Source organism: Pleurodeles waltl, chromosome 6 (assembly GCF_031143425.1).
Source record: "Pleurodeles waltl isolate 20211129_DDA chromosome 6, aPleWal1.hap1.20221129, whole genome shotgun sequence".
Taxonomy (NCBI): Eukaryota; Metazoa; Chordata; class Amphibia; order Caudata; family Salamandridae; genus Pleurodeles; species Pleurodeles waltl.
Window position 1 is genome coordinate 326,015,945 of NC_090445.1, and position 14,338 is coordinate 326,030,282.

Here is a 14,338-nt window from a genome sequence, read left to right on the forward strand (position 1 = left end):
GCCTCTCAATTACTTAAACAATATATGCGGATTTGCAAAATTGAAAGCTATTAGTGACTGAAAAAAAAGTTTTGTATAACATTGGCTATTTTGTGGATTCACATGCTAGAATCATTGCCAGAAAATGCCTTGCGGAGCAACCCTGCCCAACTTACTGAATTTTATAATGCCATGCACCACAAATTTGGATAGCCCCTCCCTGTTGCCGGGCCTTCAGGCTTTGCGGTTTCGGAAAGGGCCCCTACTGGTCTTAAACCAGCAGGCTGTCCGCCGTCCACCAGTTGTGCTGTCGCATTCATGGACGGATCTGGACCGATGCTGGTCGAGCCACCTAAACTCACACCGATGCCAACCCTATTGCCAATGTCTCCTGCACCCACTGGTTTGGTCTCTCCTCTTACCATTGCTACAGAGGAAGGAGGCTCACTTGCTGTGGTGGTGTAGGGCGGCAACCAAGGTGACTGTGACTGTCAAGACGAACGTCTGGATGGAGGTGCTTCAGCCGGAATGACCACATCTGAACCGCTTTTCCACTGTAACAAAGCCATCCTGGGTGTCCTATTCAGGACCTATTCCGAACCATGCACAAGGGCTCCTTTGAATAGGCCAATTGTCTGCTGCCTTTGCCCCATCCCAGAAGACCCCAATTTTCTTCACCCAGCATCCCACCTTTGAGAGCTTAATGGTCCAAGCCTCCACTTTCAGAGTAAATTTTTGCCCATTACCTACCACTCCACCGGGCATGGAATCCAAGAGGTGTGGATGCCTTGGAAAAAATGTTCTCTTCCAGGGGATCCTCATCATTAGTCATAAACACTGAATATTCCCACCCACAATACACACAAGATATCATGAACCAAGCTGTATGCAATCCCCAAAGACATCCAAACAGTCTCCTGGATGACAGCCAAAAGAGGAAGACCCCTGGTTCCTTGAGTGTGAATAGAAGCCTCCAGATATGAAAGAAGCACATGGTTCTCTGACTCATGGCTTCTAATAATACAAGACATTCAGGACCTTTTCGTGGGAGGCTCAGAGTAAGGGACCAATAGGTGACTAACCAACTAAGGCACCCGAGGTAGAGAAATGTTAAGGCCTGAAGATCAGGTGAGACCACCTGTGAGTGAACTGCAGTGGAATAATGGTGTGTCTAGTGGGCTGTCTAGTCTTGGTCGTGCTGCTGACCCCATAAGCTTAGAAAGCTAATTTTATCAGAGATTTCTCCCAAAATTACTCTCTATACTAAGCAATGTTTCATGAAAGGTCATTATAAACAAATGTGGGCCATTTTTTCTTTCAATGCCCGGGCCTAATTTGTTGCCAATCCAACCCTGTGCCTAGCGTACAGCGAACTATAGAATGGATGTATCAGCCAAAAAGACATGCAGTGTTGGCGGATCACAGTGCTAGGCTGGGGGAAGAAAAGGATAAGTTACTTAACTGTAAATCCTAGTTCTCTTCCAGGGGTATCCTCATCAAAGTCATAAACACTGAATATTCCCACCCACGTGCGGGGGACCCCGGAGCACATATAAACACACATGTATATGTATCAAATGCATATAAAAAATAATAATTCTAGTAGAGACTTTTAGTACAATTATATTATATACATATGTAAGCAATAATGCAGACTATGTTGAGAAAACAGGCTAAAAATGCTTTATTTTTTGTGAAGTTTTTTTTTTTTAAACTTCATTTATAGAAAACCCCTTTCTGCAATCAAAGTAGAGAGCATAGGAAGTATAAGCAATCCACTGTAAAAGAAAAAACTACATAGAAAATAAAGGAACATTACTAGCCATAGGCTGCATGCAGGTTACCCCACAGCAGAATTTATGGCACCGTGCCTTTAAGGCCCTGAGCACCTCCAGTATCCCACCATGCCTCAAGGGTGAGAGTGAGGTAACAGTTGGTTCACAGTTAGGTCACTTTTTTTTCCGGCTCCTTCTGTGTGGATCCTGGAGCATTGAGCTCTCATTATTCAAAGTTTTTTTGCCTGAAAAATATTCAGAAAACATTTTTTCTCTGCTTTACTCGACGTTTTACCTTATTACCGGAGTACAGCAACATCTTTCCTGTGGAAAATGCCTTGACATTTTGTGAAATGCCCTTCTTGTGGCAAAAAGAAGGCCTAGTCAGATCCACACTCAATGTGCATAGTGTGTTTGTCACAGAGTCACTGTCCTGAGACCTGAAAACACTGTCAAAATCTAAGAACTTTGAAAGATAGAGAGAGGATTTGTCTGCATGGGCTACATGAGGGAGAGAAAATGTCACCCTCCTCTCTTCATAAGAAGATCTCTATAGACAAAAACTCTTCTGACAAGCGGCGAGCAAGATTGATGTCAGCTGGTAGGAAAATTCCTGTTTGGTCGACGTCATCTCTTCTGTTGTCACATCAACATCGCCAAGCGACATCTAAGAATAGAGTACACCTCCATCGACAGTGAGTCAGATGACGTCGAGGGACATGACTTCAAGAAAACAACTCCCTCATCGGGATAGATCTCTGTCGATGGCCACTCACCGATCGACGCCGAGTAAGCACAGGAATGCTCATACGCTGTCAAGGACAAGTCAAGATCCTCTGAAGTCAAAACATCCAATGTCAAAGTCGACCTCAGGGCAAGGTCGAGGTCTCCTCTGACAAGACACCACTTGACGTCAAGGCACTCGCCACCGTTGGGCATTCAGTCGACGTCGAGGCAGTCAACGTTGAGGCATTCCCCTGCATTGGGTCATCAGTCTCAGTCGAGGCATTCGACGTCGAGACTTAAAAAGTCAGGAGGGTCACATTCGATGTCAAGGGTTCATCGATCTCCGTCGACATTACATCGTCGTTCGACATTGAGACAATCATCACCTTTGACAGACGCATCACAAATATCTTCTCAACATCCTAGCTCTCCTCAGAAGACAGCAACAGGGCAAACGTCACCTACTGAGACGACTTTACCTCCTCAGGACTCAGTGGTCACTATACTGAGTAGGTAATCTGTGGCGTTATCAGGGGTCTCATCTCAAGGACAGCTTTCCCCCACTAATCTATCTCTGAGCTGATTGGAAAGCCTTAACAAAACACCAGCTCAGCGATCTCCAGATTTGCAATATTCAAGGCTATATTCTCCCTCAGCTCCCTTTCCACGAAAGCCATCTCCAACAACTCCTGCCAAACGGACGACAGTACCCTCTGACCAGCCTGATCCACGACGACAATGCAGTCCTTCACGGTCGCGCACAAGGAGTAGATCACAATCTAGGCGAAGGTCAAGATCCCGGGTCTCTTGATCCTGTGTCTCTAGATCCCGTCACCAAAGACGCAGGTCCCCTTCATGGTCCACAGAGTCGGAGTCTTCGATTAGAGACTATTCACCTACTTTGACAAATATTCCTCCAGTAAGAGTCTCTCCAGTGGACAATATAACCACTTTCAAGGAAGTATTGGTTTGAGGGGCCCAGAAGCTCAATATAGACATTCCGGAACCGACTACATAATAGTCAGTAATTTTTGAAACGCTGCACCATTGTACTTCTTCCAGGCAGCTGTTACCACTAGTTCCTGGTATTCTGCAGCCAGGTATGGACTTTTTTTTTTTTATACACACACCAGCAAGCCTGTGTGCAGCGCCTGCGTGGATCCTAAACAAATATAAGGCCCCAGACCAGGATCCTTTATTTCTTAGCGCTGACCCCCCCACTGGACTCTGGTATTCTAGCTGCCGCCTGTAAGACCCATTCGATGGCCTCCTCATCAACAGTCCCTCCAGATAAGGAGAGCAAGCATCTGGATTCCTTGGGCAGGAAAATGTACGGTACCTCTGCAGCTTTTATGAAGGTTTCTAGTGCCTCTGCACTTTTGGGATGATATGACTGTTCTTTGTGGGACTCTGAACAGGTTCGTAGAGAAACTGCTGAGAGAAGATAGACAGGACTTCCAAGAGACCCTGCAGGAAGGAAGTCTGGTAGCCAACCAGGTGATCAATGCAGCTGCAGATGGCCCGGACTTAGTGGCTTATGGGGTATGCACATGACATATGTGCAAGGAGGTCATCCTGGCTGTGCCTTACAGGTCTAAAACAGGAGGCTCAGCATCGCATCCTGAACCTGCCATTCACTAGGAACTCCTTGTTTGGTACCCATACCAACAATGAGATGGCCAGAATGAAGTTGGAGCCGTAGGGCTAGACAGACGCAAGGAGTATCAAAGAAGATATAGGCGATATGTTCGGCGCCCATATCAACAGAGGGTTCAAACCCCTCATTGGTCTCAAAGGCCACTGCAGCGACCAGGACGACTGTTCTATCAGTCCAGCAAGACTACAAAAGAGCACGCGGGTCAAGTAGGCAAAATCAGTCTACCCCCAAAACATCGGGAAAACAATGAGGATTCGCTTCCCCTAATTCTGTCCACCACTCCAGTGGGGGGGAAGTATTGCAAATCATGTAAACGAGTGGCACACTATAACAAATATTGTTGAGGATGGGTATTCTCATTGTGTCAAGTCTCCTTCTCATCCGGTGACACCAGCAAAAGCAAAGTGTCTCCACCAGTCTTTGCTACAAAAATAGGTTATCATTCTGCTGCAAAAACAAGCAATCGAAAAACTTCCACCTTCTCAAAAAGGAGAAGGAGTGTACTCCCGCTATTTCTTATTACAAAAGAAGGGTCAAGACTGGGTTTTCAGACCCATTTTGGATCTGAGACATCTCAACAAGTACATTCAAAAAGAAAAGTTCAGAATGCTGGCCCCTCATCAGATTTTTCCTCCGCTCCATCAAGGGGACTGAATGTGTTCCATAAATCTACAGGATGCATATTTTCACATCCCAGTTATAGTAAAACACCGCAAATTCCTTTCCTTCGTAGTTGCATCCGAACATTATCAATTCAGGGTTCTACCCTTTGGGCTAAAATCAGCTCCTCGAACATTTTACAAATGTGTAGCAACAATAGCAGCACACTTGAGAAAAAAGAATATCTCTATTTACCCGTATATTGGCATTTGGTTACTAAAAGGCAGCACTGCAGAGCAAACCTTGAATCACCTCAAGATCGCTTTGGGCACCTTCAGTAATCTAGGTCTGCAGGTCAACCTTCAAAAGTCCATACTAACTCAACCCAGAGACTTCATTACCTAGGGGCAATGCTGGTCACCAATCTAGAAAGAGTGTATCCTTCGGAGGAGAGACTATTATCAATAGCTCAGAAGTGTCACACAATTATTCACTCTCTACGACCTACAGTCAGACAAATAGCGTCTCTACTGGGCTCCATGTCCTTTTGCATTTTCATTGTCCCCTATGCCAGATTACACATGAGTCCTCTTCAGGAGAACTTGGAAGATCAGTGGAAGATCATCTGTAAGATGTTACAGCCAGATGCGAAGACAGAATAATCCTTTCACCGGCAACAAAAACATCACTGAACTGGTGGACTCGCCTACAGCATCTGTTAGTCGGGGCTCCCTTTCATCAGAGCACTCCTACCAAGACCATTGTAACGGATGCATCACTACAGGGTTGGGGAGCTCACATGGGTCCTCTCCAAACGCAAGGCCTCTGGTCGAAAAAGGAGCAGAAATACCACATCAGTCTGCTGGAACTGAGGGCAGTTCATCTGGCTCTCAAGTCGTTTTACCCATCGATCAAGGGCAAATCCATTTTAGTCCAAACAGACAACATGACCACAATGTACTATTTGAACAGGCAAGGGGGAACCAGATCGCACCCTCTGTCTCAAGAGTCATAAACCATCTGGCACTGGTTACTAGTGAGGAGGCTGTCAATCACAGCGATTCACCAGCTGAGGGAATAAAACACAAAAGCGGATTCCCTAAGCTGAAATCTATCAGACTCGCAAGACTGGGTGCTTCAGCGTAGCAGACATTTTCTATCTGTGGGGGCATCCTCAATTAGACCTGTTTGCCGACAAAACCAACAAAAAAATGCCCAGACTTCGCACCCAGGTTTTACCGACCAGGGATGAAGGGGAATGCCCTGTTGATAGATTGGTCAGGGAAATTTCTCTACGCTTTCCCACCCATTCCCCTAATACCCATGGTGATCAACAAGCTCTACAGGTCCAAAGCCAGGAAGCTACTAATAGTCCCGAAATGGCCTTGAAAGAATTGGTACACAGATCTCCTTCAGTTGTCGGAAAAACCTCACTAGAGGCTGCCTGCAGACTGGATCTTCTCCACAGATTAGAGGAGAAAGTACTACATCCCAACCTTCCTTTCGCTGAGTTTGACAGCATGGCTCCTGAATTACTGCAGTATGGACATCAAGGCTTCTTGTAGGAATGCATGGCTATTTTAAAGGAGTCCAAAAGACCATCAACACAATGCTTCTATGTGTTGAAATGGAAGAGACTCTACATATGGTGCAGACAGAATGATTTCAATCCTATCCTGGCTCAAGTGGAGGTTATCTTGCCCTACCTCCTCCATCTTGCGAAGTCAGGACTGCAGTTTTCATCTATTAAGGTACATTTGTCTGCCATTACAGCTTATCGTAAATTGCCCTCACAAAAGTCATTCTTTACTATGCCAGTGGTTAAGGATTTTTTAAAGGTTTGAAAAAATGTTTTCCACCAATTCGAACACCTTCACCTCCATGGGAATTGAATGTGGTCTTGTCTAGACTTAAGGCTGCTCCCTTTGAGCCCATCCACAAAGCTTCTTTGCAACAGCTTTTCTTGTTGCCATTGCTTCAGCTAGAAGGGTCAGCCACATTCAGGCTCTCTGTTCAAAAGAACCCTATACAGTTTTTCACGATAGGAGTAGTTTCACAGACCCAGCTGGGGTTTTTTACCTAAGGTGGTTTCGGACTTCCATATTAATCAAACTATATCGCTTCCAACATTTTTTCCCAAACCGGCTACTCTGGCAGAGAGAGAGCATTGCATTCCCTGAACTTGAAGAGAGTACTAAAATTTTATCTTGATAAGACTAAGGGCATCAGGCAATCTGATTGCTTAGTTGTAAACTATGGACACATGAGAACAGGCCGGGCGGCCTCAAAACATACAGTTTCTAGATGGATAGTTTCATGTATTGTGACTACATACCAATTAGCTAACAAACAATTGGCTGCCAAACCTAAAGCTCATTCTACAAGAGGCAAAGCAGCAACGATAGTCCTTCTTAAGAATGTACTCATCTCCAAAAATTGGAAGGCCGCAACATGGAGAGTTGTGCGTACTTTTACAAGGCATTACTGTCTAGATTCAGATGCTAAAACAGACACTCATGTGCGTCTGGCTTTAAGAAATGTATTTAACTAAGACAAATAGACTGCCTGTGCTTTTCACTCCGGCCGCAGGGATATGGGAAGGGCTTGCTCATCTCTTCAGTGTTTGACTATTGATAAGGATCCCCTGGAAGAGAAGGAAAAGTTAATTACCCGTAAATCCTAGTTCTCTTCTAGGGGTATCCTTGTCAGTCATAAACAACTCACCCTCCTCCCCGGACGTACTTTTAGAGGTACAGCAGTACTTATTTGTCTAATCCATTTCTTCTTAACACCATAAAAAAGATACTGACCTAACTGTGAACCAACTGTCACCTCACTCTCACCCCTGAGGCATGGTGGGATACTGGAGGTCTCCAGGCCTTAAAGGCAGGGTGCCATTTTTTTTGGTTCTGCTGTGTTAACCTGCATGCAGCCTATTGGCTAATAATGCTTCTTTATTTTCAATGTAGTTTTTTTTCTTTTACAGTGGATTGTTTATACTTTCTATGCTCTCTATTTTGATTACAGAAAGGGTTTTTCTACAATTGAAGAGTTTAAAAAATAAAAAACTTAACAAAAAAATAAAGAGTTTTTAGCCTGTTTTCTCAACATAGACTGCATTATTGCTTACACATGTATGTGATATAAATACACTAATATTGCCTACTAGAATTATTATTTTTTATATATATTTGATACATATACACGTGTGTTCATATGTGCTCCGGGGTCCCCCACACATGGGCGGGAATATTCAGTGTTTGACTTTGTTGAGGATACCCATGGAGGTGAACTAGGATTTACAGGTAAGTAACTTATCCTTTACTTCCCCCAGCCTAGCACTGTGGTCTGTAAACACTGCAAGCCTTTTGGGCTGACACATCCATTCTATAAGTTCACCATACGCTAGGCACAGGGTTGGATTGGCAACAAAATTAGGCCCAGGCATTGAAAGAAAAAATGGCCCACATTTGTGTATAATGACCTTTCATGAAACATTGCTTATTATAGAGAATAATTTTGGGAGAAATCTCTGATAAAATTAGCTTTCTTAGCTTATGGGGTCATTAGCACGACCAAAACTAGACAGCCCACTAGACACACCATTATTCCACTGCAGCTCACTCACAAGTGGTCTCACCTGATCTTCAGGCCTTTACATTTCTCTACCTCGGGTGCCTTAGTTGGTTAGTCACCTATTGGTCCCTTACTCTGTGCCTCCCACGAAAAGGTCCTGAATGTCTTGTATTATTAGAAGCCATGAGTCAGAGAACCATGTGCATCTTTAATGCCTGGAGGCTTCTATTCACACTCAAGGAACCAGGGGTCTTCCTCTTTTGGCTGTCATCCAGGAGACTGTCTGGATGTCTTTGGGGATAGCATACAGCTTGGTTCATGATGACTTGTGTGTATTGTGGGTGGAGAAGTGCTTTGAATCTGGAAAAGCTACAGGAATTCACTGCAAATGCCTTTCGTTCTCTGTCTCTATAACAATTTCTTACTTGCTGTATACACTTGTCAAATTCTTGCTATCACTTTGTTGCTCCTCTCTCTAGTTCTTCCTCATTCTCTCATAGTTTACTTCTTTTCCTCTCCTTGGTGTCTCTCATTCTGCCAATGTCCTTCGCTCAGTCTCTCCCTTTTCCTTTCTTCCTCTTTTCCCATCTTTCTCTGTCTACAAATTCCTCCTCCAATCCTGTCTCCCCTCCCCTGTGACCTTATATCACCCTTGCTGTTATACCTCCTGTCATTTTGTGTCTCTCCTTGAAGTTTTATTTCATTTCACTGACTTGCAGACATTCCCCTTTTCTCCTGTCTTGTTCTCTCGTCCGCTTCTCTTATTTCCCTCTGTCCCTTGAATTCCTTTGTCCTATACCTAATGTTATTTTCTCATGTGTCCCTTATTCGAACCAAAGCAGAATCCACAGGGGGAATTTCCTCTACCATTCCATCCCTTGGATGAAGGAAATTCCACTGGTGGATTGTACTCTTCATTCACCATTACCTCCTTGAATGCCACCAACCTCTAAACTAAGCCCTAGATTGAGGGAGGGAATTAGGATATTGAATGTGGGGTAATAGCCATCCTTTATTTTATTTTTTTCATAGACCAGGAAAGTTTGACATTCTCTTCTGCCCTCCTCTCCATCATTTCTTTTGTCATTCACTTGTTTCTGCAGTTTTATATAGTGCAATTTCTACCCATAGGTATTGGAGTGCTTTACATGGCACGAGTTAAATTACACATGAACACATTCATTTTTCTGTAGGCACGGGTGGGTGGTTGTCGGGAGTGGGGGTTAGTTGGAGGGGATTATGTGATTTGCAAAGATTCACAAGATGTTGAGCCGGAGCATAGACTCAAACCTGGTTCTTAAGTTCCAAAATTGGCAGCGCTGGCCATTACACCACATCTACTATCACTATCCTGCTTCCCTATTCTTCATTTTTGATTTCTGGCTTTATCTTTAACAATTTGTGCCCTTCTCTCTGCTGACTTTCATCACTTTTCCATAATCTCCCCCTCCATCTGTCTGCATCTCTAGCATTCTTATCCTCTGTCTCCTCTACCTTTCTATTCTTCTCTCCCTTGATTTCCTTTTACTCTTCCTATATTTTAGTGATTCTTTTCCACTCTGCTGTCTCGCTTCCTTTGTCTGTCTCTCTCTCACTCTACATTATGCTTCTCCTTCAGTGCATTATTTACTCTCCTGCTATGTCTGTTCTCCCATACCTCTGTCACTTTGTCCTCGAATGAACATTTTTCACAGTAACATTTTAATAAAATAATGGTTTTGTCAAAACCTTTTTTCTTTTTGCTCCTTTTGGTTGTTTGTTATTTTGTTCAATGGTGAACAGGAGTCTCCTTCCAGTTTTAAGGTGGCGGCAGGCAGCTTGAGCTCATCTGTCTGCTGCTGAAGACAAACGTAGAGCCTCTTAGATGGGCACCACTCGTTATTGGCCTCCCTGCACAGCCCCCTTTCACCCCACCCCCAGGTAACATTAGTACTCACTGTCATGCTCAGGAAGAGCACAGACACGCCCACTGGTCCTACTGTCAAGCTGAGAGACTCTGGTTGGGAAGAGACCTACCACGTGCTGTGTTTGCTCAGTTGTGCCCATTGTCCTGTTCCATGTGGCAATGCGCCAGACATTCTCTGTACTTGGTGATACTGAGCTCTTAACTTCGTTTTAAGTCTGCAGCAGCTAAAAAAAAGCCACCCCGCCAGCTGGCCTTTGCCTCAGGCCCCTCGGACAGAGGCCGCTTGCCTGCCTATCAATCCGATGCTGGCTATGGGCTTGAAACAACTAACTCACTAGGCAGAGCAGTTTTATTGTTGGTGGGTCATAGGCACCATAAATGATTGAGAACCACTGGCTTTCCGGGGGATGTCCAGGCTTCGCTCATGGAACAGTCAAGCCAAGTTCGCCGCTGAGGCATTACATGTCCCGTGCAGGACAGCTGTTTACAAACCATCGAATGACTTACAGAAGTCTTGCATTCACTACAAAGGCCCTTTCATGCCATTAAGACATTTGTACAAAAAGGGAAGCTCCCACACATCGTGTATATACCCATCTCCTAGTCTTTCATATCTGTCTACTGGAATGTGTTTCAAACAGGATGTGAATTGAAGTGTTGAAATAGGCAGATTTATAACCCTGTGCATTAGCCATTCAGCAGATGGTATTTCAGTCACAGTTAAAGGCAACTTTTCTAATTTCTCGGTTTAGAACAACATAAGTTGCTTCCTTCTTAGCCATTATTTGTTGTTGTCACGTTAAATTAAATGTTTAAAATATGTCCCTTGCGCTAACATGTTGCCAGGGAAAGTGACATGCTATCAGTGGTTGTAGTGTCCAACCTAACTGCATAATGGATCTTAGCTGACTCAGTCCATGGTGTAAAGATGACACGTCACTCTGTACTATGTCTATTGCAGAGGATGCAATGTTACTTAAAGTGTATATCCGGTCGGACAAGGTGTTAATATCATTATCAATAACTGCTAATGCTTTTATGTAAATTTTTTCGACCAGTTTGCCTTAACTGGGCAGCGGTTTCTTGTTGGGAAAGTTTCATTATATACTGCATATTTGGAGCGGTTTCTGCGCTGTCTTCTGGGGCCTAAAAGGAAATCCTGTAAATCTGTTTCATTAGACAGGAGACTGAGGTGTCCTTTAACAACATCTAGTGAGGGACTTTTCAAACATTGCTGGCATAATTTTCTTACGCTGTATGTTACTGTAGGAAGTTGGCTCTGTATATACTATCTCAAAGTGAATGATATTGTGCACAGAGTCCAAGGGTTCCCCTTAGATGTTGATAGAGCATTAGAATTATCTAATTTTGCCACTATTTTGTGGTACTGTGGTCGAGCAGTAGGCTTATCAGAGGGTAGTGTTAAACATTTGTTGTACACACACAGGCAATAAATGGGAACACACACTCAATTAACTCCAGGCCAATAGGTTTTTATATAGAAAAATACTATTTTCTTAATTTATTTTAGAACCACAAGATTCAGAGTTTAGGTAAGTACATAAATTATAAGGTACTTAACAGGTAAGTATGGAACTTTGAATGAAAACTGTAATGTACAGTTTTGACAAAAATGGCAATAAGCTATTTTAAAAGTGGACACAGTGCAAAAATCAACAGTTCTGGGGGAGGTAAGTATTGGTTAGTTTCTCAGGTAAGTAAAGCACTTACAAGTTCTGTGTCCTGGGCATAGACAGCCCACCGTTGGGGGTTCAAGTCAACCCCAAACTCCCAGCAACACAGGGCTGGTCAGGTGCAGAGGTCAAAGTAGGGACCAAATAACGTAGGCGCCTATGAAGAACGGGGTGCTCCGGTTCCAGTCTGCTAGCAGGTAAGTACCTGCGACCTCGGGGTGCAGAGCAGGGGGGTTTTGTAGAGCATTTGGGGGGGTCCCAAACAGGCATACAAAATACACCCTCAGCGGCACAGGGGCTGCTGGGTGCACAAGGCATCTGGTTTTGTATTGAAGTCAATGGAGGGACCAGGGGGTCACTCTGGTGATGTAGGCAGGGCACATGGGGTCTTCTCAGTCCAGCCACCAACTGGGCTAGGATGAGGGCCGCCTGTTGGTCGCTTCTGTACCTGTGGTTGATTCCTCTCGGTCCTGGGGGCTGTGGGTGCAGTGCTTTGTCCAGGCGTCTGGTTCCTTTGTTACCGGGCAGTTGGGGTCAGGGGAAGCCTCTAGATCCTCTCTGCAGGCGTCGCTGTGGGGGTACAGGGAGGTTGACTCAGGGTGTCCATGTTGTTGGAGTCGCCTGGGGGCTCCTGTCTGTGGTGTTGGTTTCTCTGGACACGGGCCGGGGGCGTCCGGTGGAGTGTGAGAAGACTCACGCTTCAAGGCTTCTTTAAAGATGGTTTCTTGGTTGTAGGTTTGGACAGAGCCGCTGTCTTCAGGAGTTTCTTGGTCCTTTGGGTGCAGGTCAGTCCTCTGAGTCCTCAGAGGTCGCTGGTCGTGCTGGATGCGCCGCTGTGCAGGTTCTTAGAGTCTGGAGACAGGCCGGTAGGGTGGGGGGCCAAGTCGGTTGTCTCTGTCGTCTCTGCGGGGCTTTCAGGTCAGCAGTCCTTTCTTCAGGAATCTGATTTCCTGGGTTCAAGGTTGCCCCTAAATACTCAATTTTGGGGTGTGTTTAGGTCTGGGGGCAGTAGCCAATGGCTACTGTGCTGCAGGGTGGCTACACCCTGTTGGTACCTTCTCCCTGTGGGGAGGGGGATACATCCCTAATACTATTGCGGGAATCCTTGAGGATTTCTTAAGGCAGGGAGTCACCTCAGCTCATGACCCCTTACGGGCTGTCCTGACTGGTGGGATACCTCCTTGTTTTTCTCATTATCTCCTTCGGACGTGCCGCCAAAAGTGGGGGCTGTGTATGGAGGGGTGGGCATATCCACTAGCTGGGATCCCCTAGGGTGCTGTAACACCAGGCTTCATCCTTTGAGGCTCACCACCAGGTGTTACAGTTTCTGCAGGGGAAGGTGAGAAGCACCTCCACCCAAATGCAGGCTTTTTTCCTGGCCTCAGAGTGACAAAGGCTCTCACCTCATGTGGCCAGAAACCCGTGTGGATGTGGCAGGTTAGCAGGGACTGGTCAGCCTAACACTAGCATTTGGACTGGTATACAGGGGGCATCTCGAAGATACCCTCTGTGCATTTTTCAGTAAATCCCACACTGGCATCAGTGTGGATTTATTGTGCTGAGAAGTTTGATACCAAACTTCCCAGTATTCAGTGTAGCCATTATGGAACTTTGGAGTTCTTGTTTGACAAACTCCCAGACTATATACTCTTTATGTCTACCCTGCACTTACAATGTCTAAGGATTTGCTTGGACATTGTAGGGGCATAGTGCTCATGCAACTATGCCCTCACCTGCGGTATAGTGCACCCTGCCTTAGGGCTGTAAGGCCTGCTAGAGGGGTGACTTACCTATGCCAGAGGCAGTGGGTTGTGGGCATGGCACCCTGAGGGGAGTGCCATGTCGACGTAGTTATTTTCTCCCCACCAACACACACAAGCTGTGAGGCAGTGTGCATGTGCTTAGTGAGGGGTCCCCAAGGTGGCATAATAAATGCTGCAGCCCTTGGAGACCTTCCCTGATCACAGAGCCCTTGGTGCCAGGGGTACCATTTACAAGGGACTTATCTGTGTGCCAGGGCTGTGCCAGTTGTGGAGACAAAGGTACAGTTTAGGGAAAGAACACTGGTGCTGCGGCCTGGTTAGCAGGGTCCCCGCACACTTTTAATCATCAAAAGGCAAAAAGTCAGGGGGTAACCATGCCATGAGAGGTATTTTCCTATATTTACTATACCTGAGTGTTCTGAGGACACATAGCAAGGGTCTGGCCTATTTGTTTAAAAAAGAAAAAAAAACCTGTGTAGTTTAGAAAACGGGTATGGCACCCATTCGTGTTTACGAGCCACAATAACCTCCCACCTGGATGTGAAAGTAGTGTGTTAAATGTTCCTTTCTGGACCTATTCATTGAGCTGATCTTCAGATGCATTTATATACTTTTGCCATTTGTAAATTTTTCAGGGGGAGGAATACTGGGTATAGTCAATT

The 14,338-nt window shown here is 45.2% G+C and overlaps 1 protein-coding gene across 1 annotated transcript in view; it reads left to right on the forward strand.

Moving 5' to 3' along the window:
• The window catches only part of IPO4 (importin 4), a 1,872,953-nt gene that overhangs the window by 317,883 nt on the left and 1,540,732 nt on the right, over nt 1–14,338 (forward strand). The gene's annotated exons all lie outside the window — the stretch shown is intronic.